An 18,482-nucleotide genomic window follows, 5' to 3' on the forward strand; every position below is an offset into this window, starting at 1 on the left:
GAAATCAGCTCTTGAAGGTAGATTGTTGCCAGCTTATATGAAATATATTTTACTTACAGTGAATATTACTTGCCAACCTGCTGTCTAGCTGTAGGGTTTTTATGATCCTTTACAGGCCTATTACACTGTACTAAATCATGTAATTCCAGAACTGGACATTGCTAAGTTGCTAACTGGTTGATTATTTCCTTTGTCCTTTACTTTGTTCCCCATTCAGGCCTGCTATGAGCAGAAAACGGGATTTTACTTTAGGACTGTGATAAATAATGTGAGTTAAGAGTCTTATGTGTGCACACATATATGAATACACTCTGTCCTTAGTAGCATAGAAGGTCTAGAGAAGAAAGTTCCTTCCTGTACTCCTCTTTCTCCATCAGGTACTTGCTACTTCTCTTTGCACTGTGCTGCTACTGTGCTGCAGACATCCTCCACATAAAAGTGCTGTGTTGACTGTTTCTTAGCAGTCAGGTAAACCTGCCTTCTAAACTCCTCAGCATGTTGTTGCAAAGTCACGGGAAGAAAGTCAGTAGCTTTTCAGCTCATCCTGTAAGGAAAGGTTTTGGCTTTAACCACATTTACCAATACTACCTCTTGCAGCAACATTTAATTTTGATAAATTTGCATCTCCCACCTTAGCTGGTATATTTTACCTTCACACACACATTCCAGTCTCTTGACAGTTTACCACTGCCATTCCTGCTCTACTTAGGCAGTTAATAACCATAGTTATCTTATGACTATAGAGAGCCCTGTGCACCGAGCTCACATGCACAGCAGGTCAGTGGATACTCTGCTGTTGTGCATCCACAGAGCAGCTGCTCCCCTATTCTTTAAGATGGCACTGGAGTACTAAGAAATGGATGCACTACAAATCCTGAGACTGAGACTGGCTTCTGTACTTGCATCAGTTCTTGGGTGTCTCTAACTGGAAATTATGTCAAGGGAACAAAGTTGAGCCCTTCATCACTCATCACAACAACATGTGAGATTTTCTGTACGTTGCAAATATTAGCAAAAAGGTCACTATATCATCACTTACCTCCTTCAAACAGCTTTCCTAACAGCAGAATTCATTGAAAGTGTTGTTTCAGGTGTTACCCTTTCTCTGCATCCCAACAAGTTTCAGAATTTCCAGCTACACTCTCCTGCCAGCATCACCTACTTGTACTTGTGGTTTATTGTTTACTATTGAATTTGTAGTCCTATGTCCATCATGGACCTTCTGGTTCAGTGACTGTTCTGCAGTTCTGCCCAGGTGATGTCCAGTTATGAATTAAAATTACTTCAGGATCTTCTATTTTCCTCCTATTGGGTACAGAAATTAAAGTTTTCACATTAGAACTGGATGACTTTCATGGGAGCACTGACATAACTACCTACCTCTTCATGTCCCAGGGACTTCCTCACACAAATCTAAAGAATGAGTGTATTTTCTTATACATATCTGAAGAGTGGATGTATTTTCTTATACATATCTGAAGAGTGAGTGTATTGGTAAGGGAATGCTAAGTATATATTTTTAAATAAAATTTTTATTAAAATAAATTTTAAAAAATCTAAAGTCTTTATAAGCAGAATAAAAACTGATTCATATTTAACTGGGAGGGAAAGAAAACTGTGCAGTGCATTTAGTCATAACTAGAAAGAAAGTTCAAAAATATATTTGCGTGGAAGCTATGCAGTCAGATCAAAACCTATTCACAGAAAATACTAAGCAAAGAATTTTCACTGGTGAATATATTTCACTAATGAGTATCTAAGAAAGACTTCCACAGCCTAACCTGCTCTCCCTTGCATTTACTATTGAGAAATATTTTCTCTCTGTTGGGCTAAAGATCACAGTTGTCTTTAAATGTCTTAAGCTCAAGATTAATTCACCTCACACTTTTTGACATTTATCTCTGTCCTTAGTCAGGAAACTGCACAAACATCTGGAAAGGTACCTAATTTTATTTTTTTTCCAATGTCTTTATTTAACTTCTTCAATGATACCTGTTCAGTATTACATTCTTAAGGGTGTGGACATGCTGAAGTTATTTCTAGTTACACAGATCAGACTGTCTTGTAATTTCGTTGTGGTCCCTGTCATCTGCCCCTGTCAGCATTGCCCTTTGAAATGTACTTAAAAGTTTAGACATTACAAGGCAGATGCTATCTTGAAAATCTGAGTTTGCAATCACCTTGATTAAATGGATCCTAATCCAAAACTGGGGGTCCAACACCTTGAAAATACAAATAATAAACAGAATCTGCAAACTACGCTAGACCAAGAAGTTGGTTTGCAAAATATTATGAATTATATTAGTCAATTTGCTCTGGGAGATATTGCTTGCATAAAAGTTCCCTCATTGATCAGTACATATGAATCTCTCCCCACAAAAATCTGAGAATCACACCTGCTTCTGTCCACAGTATCGCAGAGACTACATGTGGGTGCTAATGTTATGCAGCAATACTTCACCCTGTGTGATCAAACTCATAACACTGCACTTTGCTCTGCCAGTTTTCCCCTTTGCAAGAGCATGTTCTTATGCTGTTTTTCACATTTGTTTGCTGAACTGCAGTCGTTATTATCCAGGTGTTTGCACTACCTTTACCAATCACCCAGTGCAAAACACTAGGACATTAACAAGCCCACAATGAAGAGATTCATTAGTTCTCTTCTGACAGAATCAATACGCTTGTTGCAGAGTAGCTCTTTTATAAAGACATGTAATCAAAGATCTAGAAACCTGAGCAGTGCCCACTCATGGTGCCTGCTGTTTCTTGATATATCCCTGCAGGTGTACTACAGCTTCCTGAAGTCAATGCACAGCACAAGACCTACTTCTTTAGGCTGAAGTGTATTCCCAACCACAACCTGTGCTTGTCCAACTGAAAATACTGGCACTGCACTGATCCTGTAACAAAACTTGACCTCCTAGGATGTTAGGTGAAGTGTTGCTGATATTTTTAAGGGGGAATTTGAAATTGAGACTGACTTGTAAAATGACTGTAGCAGAATACCTAGTAAGAGAGGTTCTTTTGTTGCCCTATTTTAGTTTCGGTTATCTTGATCTTCAGCCTCCCACTGCTTTTCAGTAAGGCAGAAAGTGGTATGTCACTCTGGTAAACTGTGGGAGAGAGAGGAAAAAGGGAGTTCACAGCTCCTCTACACAAGCTTATAAATACATTTATTCTTTATCAAACATTCCAGGGTTTTGCCATTCACCTCAAAGCCTTTCAGATACATACCTTTTTTTGAGCCTGATATTTTCAGGTGATACATCCTGGGGTTAAGAAACATCCTGGCTGTATCCAAATGAAAATGATAATTGAGGAACACCTATCATGACCACTAGAGGACAGTTTAACCTCACCCTATGAAAAACACTACCATGGGAGAAGTATTAGTTCTCCACATCCTCTCTGATTAGATTTGGGATTCTAGTGACTTATTTTCCTCCATTTGAAGCTTCATGGAGAAATAAGGCAATTCAAAGGAGAAACAACAAAAATAACATAACATACATGAAGAAACTAATTCAGAAATCATTGGAGATATCTCCATGGTGTACACAACACTCAGATGTACAGTGGTAAGTAGGTTCTGAGGGTACGGAGAAGAGAAGAGGGAAAAGTCAGTAGGATCTCTAGGGCTGGGGTAGTAAAAGGTAGGAAGAAGATGAGGGAGTGATTAATGAGAATTCAAAAGACTGCAGTTAGGAACAGAACTCCTGTCCTTTATCAGCATTCCAACTTCACAGTGGGAAGGCCCATTCTTCTCTCTGTTTTATAGGTACCAAAATCTATCTCCTACCTGGGGTCAACAGAGCAGCTAATTCCTTCCTGCAGACCCCACTGTTCCCAGCCCTCCTGGGCTGCTGTCTCAAGGCAGGTGTGTGTGAAGTCTGTGTGAGGGCCCAGCAGGGAGCAAGCAAAGGATGGGGATGTGTGGACCAGTTAGTCCTATTGCTGGTAGGATCAAACCCACAGAGTTGCTGCAGAAACCTTAGGAGAGGTCACATGCCTTCAGTAAAAATCACCCCCTCAGTTCCACAGATTCCTGACCTCAGTATGAGTAACAGCAGAGCAGAATACCATCTGCTCCAGTGGTTGCTCTTTTCAGAAAATTGGTCATTATATTCCAGACAAAATAAACATCTGAAGTCAACATTATTCAAATTTCCTACTTTTCTCCCTTGTGTGTCCCTCACCTGTAAGGCAGAAAGTTATACGGTTTTTGACAGGCTGGGATCCTTTTATGGGATCCACTGGCATCACATGAGAGTTGATATCAAGCTTAAGCTTCGTCTTTTAACTTGGGTAGGGAAAAAGGAAATGGGTGAGAGATCGCTGCATATCAGCCCAGTGGGTATTTGTGATCAAAACCTGATGGAAAACTTAACGGAGGAATCATGCAGTGGTCACTTTCTACTTCCATGAAGGACTAAGCTGGGAAGGGCCTTGTGAATTAAGGAGAGTTGATGCCGGCCCTGCCTTTTAAATGCGTGACCTGTGCATTACCACACTGCTATTACCCAACTCTGTGGGGCCTTTCTTTCTTGAAGAAATCCTATAAAAGTGGCTAAGAATTTGTGATCACAGGGAAATAGGCATACACATCTGTCAGGAATATTTATTTCACCAGCCTTTTGACTCTTCCCCTGCACCTTTATGGCTTTCTCACGATGAGAACCAGGGACCAAATACTTTTTAAAAGTTTGCATCCCATCATCACACACCTTAATTCCCTTCATATTTCTCATAACTACTTCATAACCTCAGTTCACCCCACTCCTTTCTGCAAGCACTCAGAGCTCTTAGTACTGAAATGCTGATAAAATGTTGAATGCTGCCAAAAAAGGGCTCCTGTATCATCACATTACAGACACACTGCAGATGTCTGGGGATGTGCACACAAGGCTATATGATGTGGAAAGCTGTTTTTCCAAACAGAAAGCAAACAGATGTCTGGGCATGGACTTGTGTGATCCATCATGCTCCTTGGCATACTGTTTCAGGAAAGGGAAGTAGGTGGGTGTGAGGTCCCAGCAAAGAACAGGGACATCTGGGCTAGTTAATCCTGATGCTGGTAGGACCAGCATAGAACTGCAGTAGGAACCTTAGGAGAGGTTATTGAAGGTGGCTTATAGATGAATGACTGTAGTGGCATGTGTTTTAGGAGTATTTATCACTGGCTGCATCCAGGGCAGCTCCCTCTTTCCAGCCCCAGGACCTCCATTTCAGGGAAGCAACTCTCTAATCCTACTTAAAAAAAAAAAACAAAAGCGAAACAACAAAACCAAAAACCAGCTTTTATAATCATAAGCAAATTTCTTCACCTCTAAAAGCCTCACTTTTCCTTTTGGTAAAAGGAAATGACACTGACCTACTTTGTGAAGTGCAATGCCATCTACTTTTGATAGACACTGTGTAAAACCTAAGTATTACTTTTATCATCAAAGCACAGCCACCTCTGAGCCTGACACAGAAAGCTGTGAAAACTGCAAATTTATATAAGAGTTTATTTTAAGAGAATAGAAAGTGAAAATTGTACCATCAAACAGAAACTGCCAACCTGAGTTTAGATGGGTGAGCTGTCCTTCAACACTGCCATTTGCACCATGCCACTGAAGTGTGTATAATATCCTTACAGAGGATAATACTGAGCTTTTAAGGGACAGAATTTTAATGTCATTTGGTATTTGATTTCAGATGTCCTTTAGCAGCAAATAAACCACTGTCTTTTGTCTATTTACTAGGTAATGCTTTCCAGAGGACACTCGTATTTGTTTGCTTGTTTGTTTTCCCATGGTCTCCTCACTTCACTCTGACCAGTGCCCAGCAGTGGTTTAGCTGTACAAGTTGATGAGCTCATGCCCTAAAGCATACAGATTACTGAAGACTCATCTGCTGAAAATCTACAAACACTGCCACGTGTATGTGGGAGTGGGAGGGTGGATTAAAAAAAAAACTAGGAAAAACTCTGCAAAATTCGAAATAGCATTGAGATTTTGGTTGTTCATCATCTGCTTTCACTTATTATTTCAAGCTCTATTGCACTAGCTGAAAGTAAAAAATTATTTCCTTCTTATGTCTGTAACCATTCCCCAGGACACAGAAAATCACTTAGTTGACCACATGACAATGAAAGAGAACTTAAGGGAACTAAAATACAGTAGGACAACTTTGTCTTCAAAGACATGTCTTTGTCATTCTTAGTTATTATTCCAGCTATATATATGCTCTCCTTGTTTTACTCCTCACATACCATTAAAAGAAGAAAAACCGTTTCAGAAATTAACAAGTTACTTATGGGGGTAAAGATGAGAGAAAGTTTGTAAAAATTTCCATGGCAGTTTTTCAGCTTACAACCAGATTCCATGCACATTATTCATCACATAAAGGGGGCAAATTTGAAGTCCCATCCAGTCCAACAGATGATCTCTTAAATGTTTTTAATGAAGGAGGATTGTATTTCTCATGCCCTGGCTAAAGATCAAAAGAAAACTATTAAGGCGGGAAGTGGACACCAAAACTTTTTTTGATGCCAGCTCTTTTTCCCCCCCTTTTTCAGACTTTCATCCAAAACATACTTAATTTGGCAGCCTACACAGGGGGCTGTGAAATCATAAAGAGTTACTGTCCAATTCTTACCTCTGTAGGACGGTGGACCAAATCTAATCCTTGCAAATCACAGCTCTTTTGATCAAAACTGTTTCACCAAGCTAGACACTTTTTTTGTTCCTACTCCTCTGTTTCTGTGAGTCTGGAAGGGCTCAGAAGAGTTTTTGAGGCAATTTTCTTACCTGTTTTTTATCCACATAAAGAAAGAAGAAAGGTAGGGGATTACTGGGAGGGAGGAGGTGGGAATAATTTGTGCTGAAGAAAGACTGAGTGAATGGCACAAGGGATGTTGCTTTATGCTTCTGGCTCAAATCTGAGGTGACTGATGATTCCTTACTGCTTTATTGTTGTAATGTCTAGGGACTAATCAAGAGGGATAAAGATTTAGTAATTACCATATAAAGAGAGAAATATAGACAGTCCTTGACCTAAAGAATTTATAATATAAACAGACATACTAACATGACAGGACAGAATATTATCAGTCATGTTGAAAAGCATATGCAATTGAGGCAGCATATTTAATGCTTTTATGCCCAGTCACTCCTCACTTTCCTGGATCAAAGCTAAGATTTTTAAAAAGGATATGAGATACACAAATGCATTTAGGAAGCTCACCTTAAATTGCTAACTCTGATAATTTCCATTTCTGTTCCAACATTCTGCAGAAACAAACGATGCCTCTTATGTCATCAAACTTAATAGTGTGTTTTCCGTTTAAGGATCAAAGCAAAAATAACAACATAAGTGGTGATAATGATTTTTATTGGGCAGGCATCAAGGCAGTTAAGTTAAAGGTATGTAAGTCTCACTGTATTCCTACTGCAAGGAAAGTAGGCAGCAGACAGAATTTAAGGAGTGAGAGGTGGGACAGGAATTATCTACACATACACAATAACTTGGGATTAAATCGGTAGGACAGAATTCAGGGTCTGTCCTGTCAGCTTGAACAAGACTGAACAACAGACTGCATCTAGTCAGAAATCTTGTAATTGCAGGTACACTGAGACAGAACAGAAATTCATGTGTAAATTTAAGTAGACTAATTCCTGCACTAGTAATCCACCGATCTTTGAGGGTGTAAAGTTCTCTCTTCGGAATTGTGTTGAGGTACAGGCATTGATTTAGGATAGGGAAGACTATGCAGAAGTTTTGAATGTGGTGATAACTAGTGGATTTCAGTTCCAGGAGATTTATGGCACTTTTTTGGCATGATATGCAAATTTTAATACTCTGATGTCAAATTTTAGTCACTGTAATCTGCTAGGTTTTAAGAGATGATGCTGTAATGCACGTATGCATTGCATTCCCCTTTGATCTGCCATAAAAAACCCCATGTGCCAGTAATGTGAGAATTTGATCTCACAGGAGAATTGGAGGGCAGATTAGTTAAAACCTAAAACAAGTAAATAATGTTCTCTGGGGAATCATATCTGGCAGTTTACTAAGGAAATTCAAAAGTATAAATGTTTACAATATGAGGTACACAGATTTCTCATAATATTTTAGCTTAGTCCAATTTTGAATACGTGCTGTTTAGCTTAAGTTTAATCCATTTGTTTTTGAAATTTGATTCATACTCTACACATAAACTTCATTATTTGTTCATCCTTTCTGTGCAAATCCCTGCTCCATTATTTTTCCAGGGTTTGTCTTCTATTGGAAATTTCATGTGCTCCTAAATTTAACCAAAAAATTGCCTTGATAAAAAGCTCCACATAAAAAAAATAGACTCCTAAATTGATATTTACAAATCAGATTTGTACTGTATATATACTGTATGTATTTATAAATGTATGTATGTAACATTGCTACTATTTAACTACATTACTGGCAAATTTAGAGGTCCTAGTGAAAACCTGGGATAGAAGCCTCTTTCCTGTAGAGTTTACAATCTGAATAGTCAAAATGAGCACAGTGTGGAAGGAAATAACTTCAAGTCTTCATGACAGAGGTATAGTTTCAATCCATCTTACCTCATGCCTTTCATGCATCTCAAAAGGAACTTGCAAATTAAATAACACAGTGAGTTTTATACCCACTGTTTAAAAAAAACAAACAAACAACCAAACCAAAATATATTGTAATTGGCAGGACCAAAAGAATGAAACCATTGTCAGCACAGACTGACCCATCTGCATTAGGAGTAGGGAGGAGGATGCACCACCCTAGGGGCACATTGTGACCTTACTCCTTGATTCACTGGAAGCTGGAAATTGATGGCCCAGGATCAGGTCCTCAAAATACCATTGGTATTGGTAACAACTGGAGTGATAGTGTGGTGCTCTAGTCTTACACTGGAGGCAAGAGAGCAAACAGATACAAGGTAGGCAGTACTCTCATGGGAGAGAGCGTAGTCACCTCTGGGGCTTTTTCAAAGCAGACTGTTTTATTCCTGCTCCCTGCAATATAATTATGAACCTTAGTGCCTCTGAAACTGTTGAAAAAAACACTTTTTACCAGCTTCCCAGAGAAATATCCAATGCCAGTCACAGATGTAACTGCATTCCAGGGTCACAGTTGCATCAGTCTCACCCAGTCTAGTCTCTATAAACTTGGTACAGCTACCCAAGAGATGTATGGACAACTCTGCCTTGAAAGCTCAGTCCTCCAAGATTTGACTCAGTCCTAAATCTGAAGTCCAAGCATATCACTGAAGTAGCAATAGTTAAACTAGGCATTAGGGAAGTCAGAAATATATCTTTGTCCTGGCCTCATTTTATTTGAAGTAATATAACTGTTTTATTGGACAGATCCCTAGATTGTTGCCAAGGAATTGAAATAAGATCTTGTTATCCACTGAAGCCTCAGAGGCCCAGGAATACAAACAAAACTTGTGATTCTTCTACAGATAGGGGACTCCTTTGCTTTCAGCAATCTATCACCTTTCGAGCAGATCTCGGGAGCTATCTGAAAAAATGGATTGTGAACGAAAGCACAGTCAGACAAGAGGAATTACTCTTACAGGGCTGCATTATGATCAGCAGTCAAGTAGCTCCAAGGTGTGAATTTCAGGTTTAAAGCAAAGATCTGACTGTCTGCAGCCTTGCTTGGAGGGGCAATGATACCTCTCACTTTGTGGTGCACCTCTACATAAGCAAAGTAGCTCCCACTATAGGAGGCTCCTCATGTGTGACTGTAGCCAGAAGGCACTTAGGCCACAGTGATAGCAGCCAATCTAACAGTCCTATTTAGTGAATTACATTCTTAGACACTGTCTTTACTTATTCAAATGGCTTAATAGACTCAGGTTTGAGAGCATTTGCAGAAGCTTGTAATGTGTGTGGACACAGGACATAGCACATTGTTCCCATCCTGTTTCTGACATTTTGCTTTGTTCCTGTAAAAATAATTCTAGGGCTGTTTACAGCAGGAGTGTAAAGGAAAGACCTCAATAGCAAGGTTAGGAATGAACTCTCCTGTGGCAAGAGAAAACTACTGTGTAGTCATACCACTGACCTGAGAACTAAAGTCAACAGAAACTTGCATCTGACAGGAAAATGGAAACAAATGAAGAGTTAGGAACATGCAGCACATGAACAATGGTTTTGAGAGGAAGAGAGATATATCTAATGTTAAAACTCCTCTTGGGAGCCAATTCAGAACATGGCTCCAAATTTCCTATCTGGACTGAGCCAAATCCAATACAGACCTTTGTGTTCTAGGTCACGCCTTTTGTGCTTTCAATACACAGACTGAAAAAGGGGAGGCAAACTGGTTGACTCTGTTCACCAGGAATCCCCAGCTACTGGAGATTTTTTTTCCTTTATCCAGTTATATCCCATGCCAATAGGTGGCCCAAGGCTGAAGGAAAACAAGAACAGGAAAGCTGTTATGGAGGCTTTGAAACCAACCATAGCGGTGTGTACAGCACAGACTCCTTTGGATTTCTGCCAGGTACAGTCCAGGCAACCTGGAGGCTGTGGGCCAAGATGTACAATGCAGGACTGTGGTGGTTTAGGACCTGAGGCACAGGAATATTGTGAGGTTCAAAGGGATCAAGGAAGAAAAAAAGCACACAGAGCACAAAGGACTATCTTTCTGTAGCTGTGAGTTCTAGACCCACAAGTTGCTGCCTTGTCTCAGGCTGTAACCTGGAGGCATAATCAGCGCTAATCTGTTTGTTTTCATCTCCTCCTGGGAGCCATTATACAATATTAACAAAATAAATCAATTTTAAATAACTGATTGTGTAAGCTTACAACAGAATAGTTGTTTCTGGCATACCTCAGGGACATTGCACAGCCCTCCACCATTATGAGGGAATGAATGGGCCTTAGCTGTACTGCAATAGAGTAATTTGTTTTAATAATGTCTGAATATACACTGAGGTAATATTTGTGCAATCCCTGATAGAGTTCTTAGGGCAGAAACTCACATATTAAGAGAACAGTGTTTATTTACATTTAAAGACCAGTTACAGACAGAAAAGAGGCTCTAAAAATGACACCAGAAAGATCATATTTACTCTCTCCCTGTAGTTTCAGTTCAGACTTGCCTGGTGCACAAGTCAAAGGTGTTTTCTTTCAAATGACAGTTACAGAAACTTCACATGGGATTTGAAAGGCATCTGCTTTTTATCCCCCTACGCACAGTGGAGAGTCTGCAACTGTATTTAACTGAAGAGCTGGTGGCAAGGAGAGACTCCAAATGCCCAGACTCTTTTAGTCCTTCACAAGAGTCAGTCCTCCTCCTTTTAGGAAAGGTACATTTTGGTTGGTGGTAAATGAAACTCATATACATAATTGAAGCACTACAGAAAAAGCACCATTTTCAGGTTGGGAGTGTGGTTTTTTGACTATTCTCTAATGTTAATGCCTTCCCCCACTAAAAACAGCAGGATGATTGAGACGGGAAGATCATACTATAGTCTTCAGGAAAGCCTTCCTGGGGAAGATTAGATAGAGACATGTTGGTGTCTTAAAGAAGGTTAAAACCCAAATATTGCATGTCTGTAAATTTTGACTCTTCACAAGTATCCCAGAATTGGTATCTCCATATAGTCCAATGCAAAATTGTTTTGAAGACATTTCCTATGCTAACTTGTTTCTGCAAAGATTGTACCTGTTCCTTTTTAATTTACAACAGCTCCTAGGAATGTTTAGTTCTTACTCCGAGAACAACTGTTTTTCAAAGAACAGATGTAATCTTATTCACGACACACAAAAATCAATTGCTGGAGGCCAAGATTTAAAGGCCCAAGTTCTCTGTTAATAGTCAGCTATTCACAGTCATTCGGTAAAGGCTAACCTGTATTTAATTCTGGCAGAACATCTTGTTTGGCCACACAAATCAAGAAATCAAAATCAAATGGAAAAAAAGACCAGTCGCTGAGTTTTATACAGTACATTTATATTTTTTGGAGGGAACACTGACAATTGCTTTCTGTTCTCCAGGCTATCTGCTTACCAGACTACTTTTTTCTTGGTGTAGGGATTCACCACAATTTTTGTTGGAGCAGTTCATTGCATCATAAAGGTAGGTCTGCTGCTCCTGGATTGCTGCTTCAGCACTGGTGGAGCTTGTGAGAGTGCTGCAAAAGCATGATGCTGAAGATAAGATTGAGATGGAATTTCCAGGCTCAGCATGGCAATCAGTTATAGCTGTCTCCCTCTTTCCAAACAACAATATCCCTTCTGGGCAGCAGTTACTGATGTTTGACTGTGACTCAGAAGCAAATCTTTGCAAGCTTTGGAAAGTTTGAATGTAATCATTTGGCAGCCTCGCAGTTATCTCAAGTGAACAAAAATGTTTTTCATCTGTTAGGAACTATATTCAACTCAAGGCAGCTGAAACATCATTCCAACACTTCAGAAACCTGTATGCTCTCCCTTCAGTATTTTGTTGTGTCAGACTCAGGATTAAACTCTCTCTGGAATCTGCTTAACAAAGGGAATAAAACTCAAATGCCTGATACTGCTGTAGAACTCCATTTCATTGGGAGTGGCAGTCTTGTGTTTCATTTGCACCTGACACACTCTAATAAGATCACCTAATACCAATAAAAATTCTTCTTGAGGAAGGAATACAGGCAACAAGAGTAAAACCCTTTGCTGGGTGTAATTTTGAAGAAGAGGAAAATTGTTCTACTTGTAACAGAAGCTCCATGACAATCCACATGATACAGCAGTTTCAATAATTCACACTGACCAGAAGATAAAGGCCAAAAGAGGGTTTTGAAAAGAGTATTCATTACATAAAAGTACAGAAGAACATAAACCAAGTTTGCTTCTTTGAGAAAGGAACTTTCGTAATGCTTGATAAGTTATTATAATACATTAAATGTACAGTAAAGATTCTTTACTTCCTAAAATCAACAAAGTCATAATAGGAAATCTCATCAGAAGACCATGAGCCTGATTCATACAAAGATCTTTATGTTTACTTCCTAATTCAGGAGTATTTCAATGTGCTTACAGTGGATCACAGGCATCAAATACATTTCTGCACTGTCATTAGATCTCTCAGTAAATACATGCTATAAAAATGAACATCAGTGGTTTGGGATACTGTTGAATATTTTTCAGTTGTTTTTCATGTCCTTACATCCGTTCATGGACAAACCCACAGTATTCTCACTAAGCAGATTAGTACGCAAAGTCCTGTTTTTACGTTAGGATGGAAAAGAGTTGATTCTTACATCACTGCTGAAACCTGTCACTGAATTTGCTCCTGTGGAGGCAGTGAAACAGAACCATTTTCATGATAGGCAGAAGCATCAAAATTGCTAGGGAGCTCCTGAAGACAAACTCTGACATACTCCACTTATTTTCTGCCAAAGAGCAGCTCAACACCCAAGACAACAACATGACCATTATCAGTCATCCATTATGTTTCAGACTAAATACCTTTAAAATTGCAGTCTGCTCCAAGTTGCTTTCTTTAAAGGTCCTCCAGGGAAATGTGGATTGCTGTATCTTAGGGCAGCTTTCTGGTAATGCACAGAGGAAGTTCCTCAAAACATATTTAAAAGTACAACTGTAGATTAGATACATTTCTTCTAATGAAAGGCACGGAAGCAGTGAGCAGCACCAGTCCAAAGGGGATAGGGCTAATTGAGGGAGATTTTTAGTATGCTTTAGTCAAAATTATATGTTCAAGGTCCTACTAACATAGCAGGTCTGAGTTTGACAACACTGTGAGAGCTAAAAAATCCCTTTAATGCAGCTGCTTTAGTACAACATTATTTATGTCAGATTTTCTTTGACAGCAGTTAAATTCCGGCTAGGCTTGCTTAAGGATGTGTGTGTCTTCTTCTAAGACAAAAGTAAGTTAAGGAGCATAAATATACAGCCTTTAGCTGTTTTTCACAAAACTTAAGCAATGTTTATTATTGTGACATTAGTAAATCAACATTCAGAGTCCGAGCCAAAGATCACTAAAGTAAATGGAGGCTTTTTGGCTGACTTCAAAGGGCAAATGAGCTATCATGTACTGTGGATATTTTGTTAGCATTATAGGCATAAGATATAAAGACTTGCCTATGATCTGCATAAGCACTTTCAAGATGCTCTTCCAGGAAGAACAGTGGATTCCAGAAGAATCGAAAGAGCGATTGGAAAGAGAAAGTAACACCCTTATAATTTTCGTGTGTGGAAAAAAAATTGTGTTTCATTCATTGATGACAAAAAGCAGAGTTACAGCAGACTGTGCTCTGGTTGAACCAAACTGATTTTAGAGAGAATCTGCTCTTTCCCTCCTTCTAAAATTACATATAAATCTATCCCTCTTCACTAGAAGAACAGAGGACTGATAGAATTCATGGTTCACTGCAACCAGTTAGAACATGCTTTTCTTATTTTTTTTTTAAGTCAATCAATGTATTTTACATTTTCTGTCCTAAATTAGAAGCCTCGGAATGGGGGTTTGGGTTTTGATTTTTGGGGTTTTTTTCTTTGTTTTTGGCTAAAACTACTTTTGTGGTTTATTCATTGTTAGTTTTCACAGTCTGCTCTGGTCTTGAGAGATTCAGCATGGAGATTCTCCAACTTATTTTTTACAGACCATGCATTGTTGTGAACAATTCCCAGGACAAAAGATTTTAGTCTAATGCTGTTTATGAAATGTCAGTGGGCTGACTTTTTCCTATGCTTTCTTCCCTCCCTGTTGCCTTAGGTTGAAGCACATTTCATTTGACGGTAAGCAGGAAATGAGTCACTCTCAGCAACTGAACCCTCAGGTACTAATCAGGTCCTAGCAATATCCAGCAATTAGAATGCTACAGGTCAGCCTAAGCCACAGAATTCACAACAGGATCCAAAACTTCACCAGTGTTTAGGTTCACAGGAACTGGAGATTTTCTTTAAGCTCAATTTGATTCACACAAGGCAAAACCACATTGTATTTCATGACAATATTTTATGTAGCTGGTGCTTGTGTGCATGTTCGACAATGAAATACAAGGACTTTGCTGGCTGCAAGGACCAGCAGCCATGTGCATCAAAGCCAGAGGAGAGTCTCAGAGACAAATGGTATATTTAGTACTATGTAGAGAATACTATAGTTGCCTTCCACTTGGTCTTCTCCCTGAACATGTTTAAAGACAATAGTGACACAATATATCTACAGAAATGCACTGAGACTTATGAGGAGGAAAATGTACAGAAGCAAAACCCAGTGACAACAAGCCATACAAAGCAAAAAAACCAATGAAAAGTGTGGGTTCATAATTAAAAAAAAAAAGAAAAATGTCTGCTTGAAGAAACACTGAAGATTTCTGGTTTGCTATCAAATTAGAAATTTATTGAAATAGTTAGAAAACTAGATGTGTTCTAGAGACAATGCATTAGTGTATAAAACACTTGTTGCAGTAGGGCTGTGATTCTGTATTTCTGAGAGAAATATTAGTAGAAATATCAATAATAATAATAAAAGTTCAAAGCACATGCCGTTAGCTAAACTGGAGGCATCCATGTGTAATACTACAGTACAGTCAGGAAACCACAGAACCAAATATAATGTTGGAATGTTGGAGATGAAAGGACAAAGAACACAGGATGAGCGTAGAGTCTGTGTTAGGAAACACTACTCTGAATATAAAAACTTTAGGAGAGGAAATAAAATCTCCCTCAAAACCTGGTTATTTGTAGAAAAGCAACAAAGTAAACTGACAAAGGTTTGCCCCTGTGAAAAGTCCAAGGTGCCACATAGCTTTCTACTGCTCTTTTTGCAAGAACAGGTTTTACTTCACGTGAGACTGGAGTGTGGACTTCCCTGTTTCCTGGTAAGCAAGTTCACACATCTGTCCCCACCCGTCATGGGGTGAGGTATAGTCTGCAACAGCCACCACTAGCATGAGTATTGTCTCAACAGAATATTTCTTAGTGGTAATGTATGGGAAGGGATAGAAAAGGTCCAGCTGAGTTTACAGAAAGATCAGTATTTACCTCATCAATTTGCTTATCTGGATTTAGAAAAGAGTGAATTGAATGGGGCTCTTAAAATCTGCCTTAAAGCTCAACTGAGTCCTTTGAACAAAGTCATTAGACACAAAGTCACTAAAGAACAATTTGTCAAAGTCTGATAACTAACAATATGAGCTGATAGTAACCTTAAACCACAGGTACCTTAACCACCCAAAGCCTAGGAAAATGAGAAGCAATTGAGAAACCTCAAACACATCAGCAACAGGGCTTCATTAGGTACACATTTATAGCACAAGGGCATGCATACTTCTCTGTGGATTGAAGTGGGAGAAGAAGCTGTGCAAGTGAGAGGAAAGAAGAAAAACAAAATTCAGGATAGAACTAGAAGCACTGGGAACTCTGAGAAAAAGTCTAGAAAGGCAGCTTTTACCATGCTGTCTCTGAAATGCTAAGAACTGAAAACAAAGACACCTTGACACCTACTGTATTTAGGGGAATATATCCCTGGTTTTGCATACTTTGTAAATATGCAAGATGACATCAAAGGTCTATAATCTGCTTTTGTGTCATTAGGCAGGATAATGCTCTCTTCAGAAACAATGGTGTTTTTCACAGTCAAATCTTACACATCTAAGTTCCCTGCAAAAAGCTGGATGTTGTAACAACCCCCTTGCAGGGTTCCACTGAAGATTTTCCTCTTTCAGGTTTCAAAAAACATGGTAGAATTAAAACTCTTAGTAGAGTTTGGGTACTCAGTGAGAGCTGCAGCTCTGCAGAATCAACCCCATGAAACATGGAAATTGTGCCAGACTGCAGGTGCAAAGTCAATGGGTTCCTTCCTTGAAAAAGCAGGTCCAGCAGGTTCTGCATTCAAAAGTATTCAGCGATTTTAGACTTAAAGCCAAGTTCTCAGCCCTAAGGCAAAACTCATCATCACTGTCATATCTGTGCTTCATTTCTATGGAGCTCTGCCAATGCAAACGGGAGCTGAAGCTGAGCTACACCAGACATGGTGTCATGGCTAATACTGGGCTGGGCTGTGGCAGTTCAGAGTTCTGGGCCACCATCTGACATACAAATTGATGAGTGAGTGGAACTCAACATAGCAAAAATCTTTGCTGGACTCTCAGCTTTGAGTGTTCAGTTAGCTGTTGGAGAGGATGATGGAGCAGTTCAAGGGACACATATCTCTCTAAATTTGCAGAAAACACCTTGATATCTGCACTTGTGTTCTCACAGATCTTGCTATTGAGTTCTGATATACCTCCATATTTTGTGCATCAAAAGTTTTAAAGACCAAAATCAGCTTCTTTTTCAGATTCACTCTTTCCTAAGATTCAATGAAAAAATTCGGATTTTTAAAAATTTTTATTATGAAAGATACATAAAACAAACTCAGATTATTTCATAGCTAACCACTTGTAAAGATGTTAAGATATGCAGAAGCATAAAAGGATTAAGGAAGCTTGCTGGGATTCTAGTGTGAGTACACAAACATGGCCTTGCAAGGGAAAAATACTATTTTGAGCATTGTTTTACTGCTGCTACAGTCCTGCTCTTGTTGCATTACTGATCAAATTGGCAGCACAAATGATTCTGCCACCTATCCAGCAACAGATTTAATGAAACTGAGATGTTACACTGAGTCATGGTTCTTCTGTTTGTAGCTTTAAAAGGCAGAGGTCTTATTAAAGCCCAGGATAAACAAACATGTCAGGAAGTCAGAGGAGAGACCTCTGAGTCTTCACTAGGGAAGAAATAACAAAAATAATCTCCTTGTGCTTAGAAGGGAAACCAGGGGCCCACACTTTACAACCAGTTCACTACAGACTTTTGGAGGGAATTGACTTTCCAGTAAAGGAATGAACCAGTTTCCAGACAGGCTCACCTTCCTCAATGGCTGGGGATTGACAATACATCTGTATTAATAGTGCTGGGAACTGCGAGTGTGATGTGAAATATTTATGGTGTTATTGCAAGTGCTACATACTTATAAACTGCAAATTCCTGTAACTTTCACTGTAAGACTGTTCTCCACACAGCAGAGGCTCACAAAGCCTACATGCTTCAAGGGATACAGTTTAGGCTCCAGAAAAGCAGCTTTCTGTCCTGGAGACAGATAAAAGCATTGGTAAGATTGTGTCAATATTCTTTTCTTATGAACTTAATGCTTGTTTGAGAGTTCTAGAAATGAAGTTCCTATCAGGAAAAATGTAGTCTTTCTCATGTCCTCTTCTTCAGCCCTTTCCTGATGCACAGGAATTTTAGTAAGGGCATAAAAGATACTACGAGACGGAAACTGTCTTAGTCTACTCTGCTGGAAATTGGAGTCTACTGCTGTGTTGATTTCTTTAGCATGACAACAACTGTTCTGCAACAAGCCTTCCTCTCCCAGTTATATCAGGACATGTAGAACAGAATAGTTTCTGTGAAATGAAAATAAATCACTGAAGAGAACAGACAAATTCCCTGGCTGAAATGGTTCTCAGTGAAAAATTAGCACATCTC

This window comes from Pithys albifrons, chromosome 1, assembly GCF_047495875.1.
Source record: "Pithys albifrons albifrons isolate INPA30051 chromosome 1, PitAlb_v1, whole genome shotgun sequence".
NCBI classification, from domain to species: domain Eukaryota; kingdom Metazoa; phylum Chordata; class Aves; order Passeriformes; family Thamnophilidae; genus Pithys; species Pithys albifrons.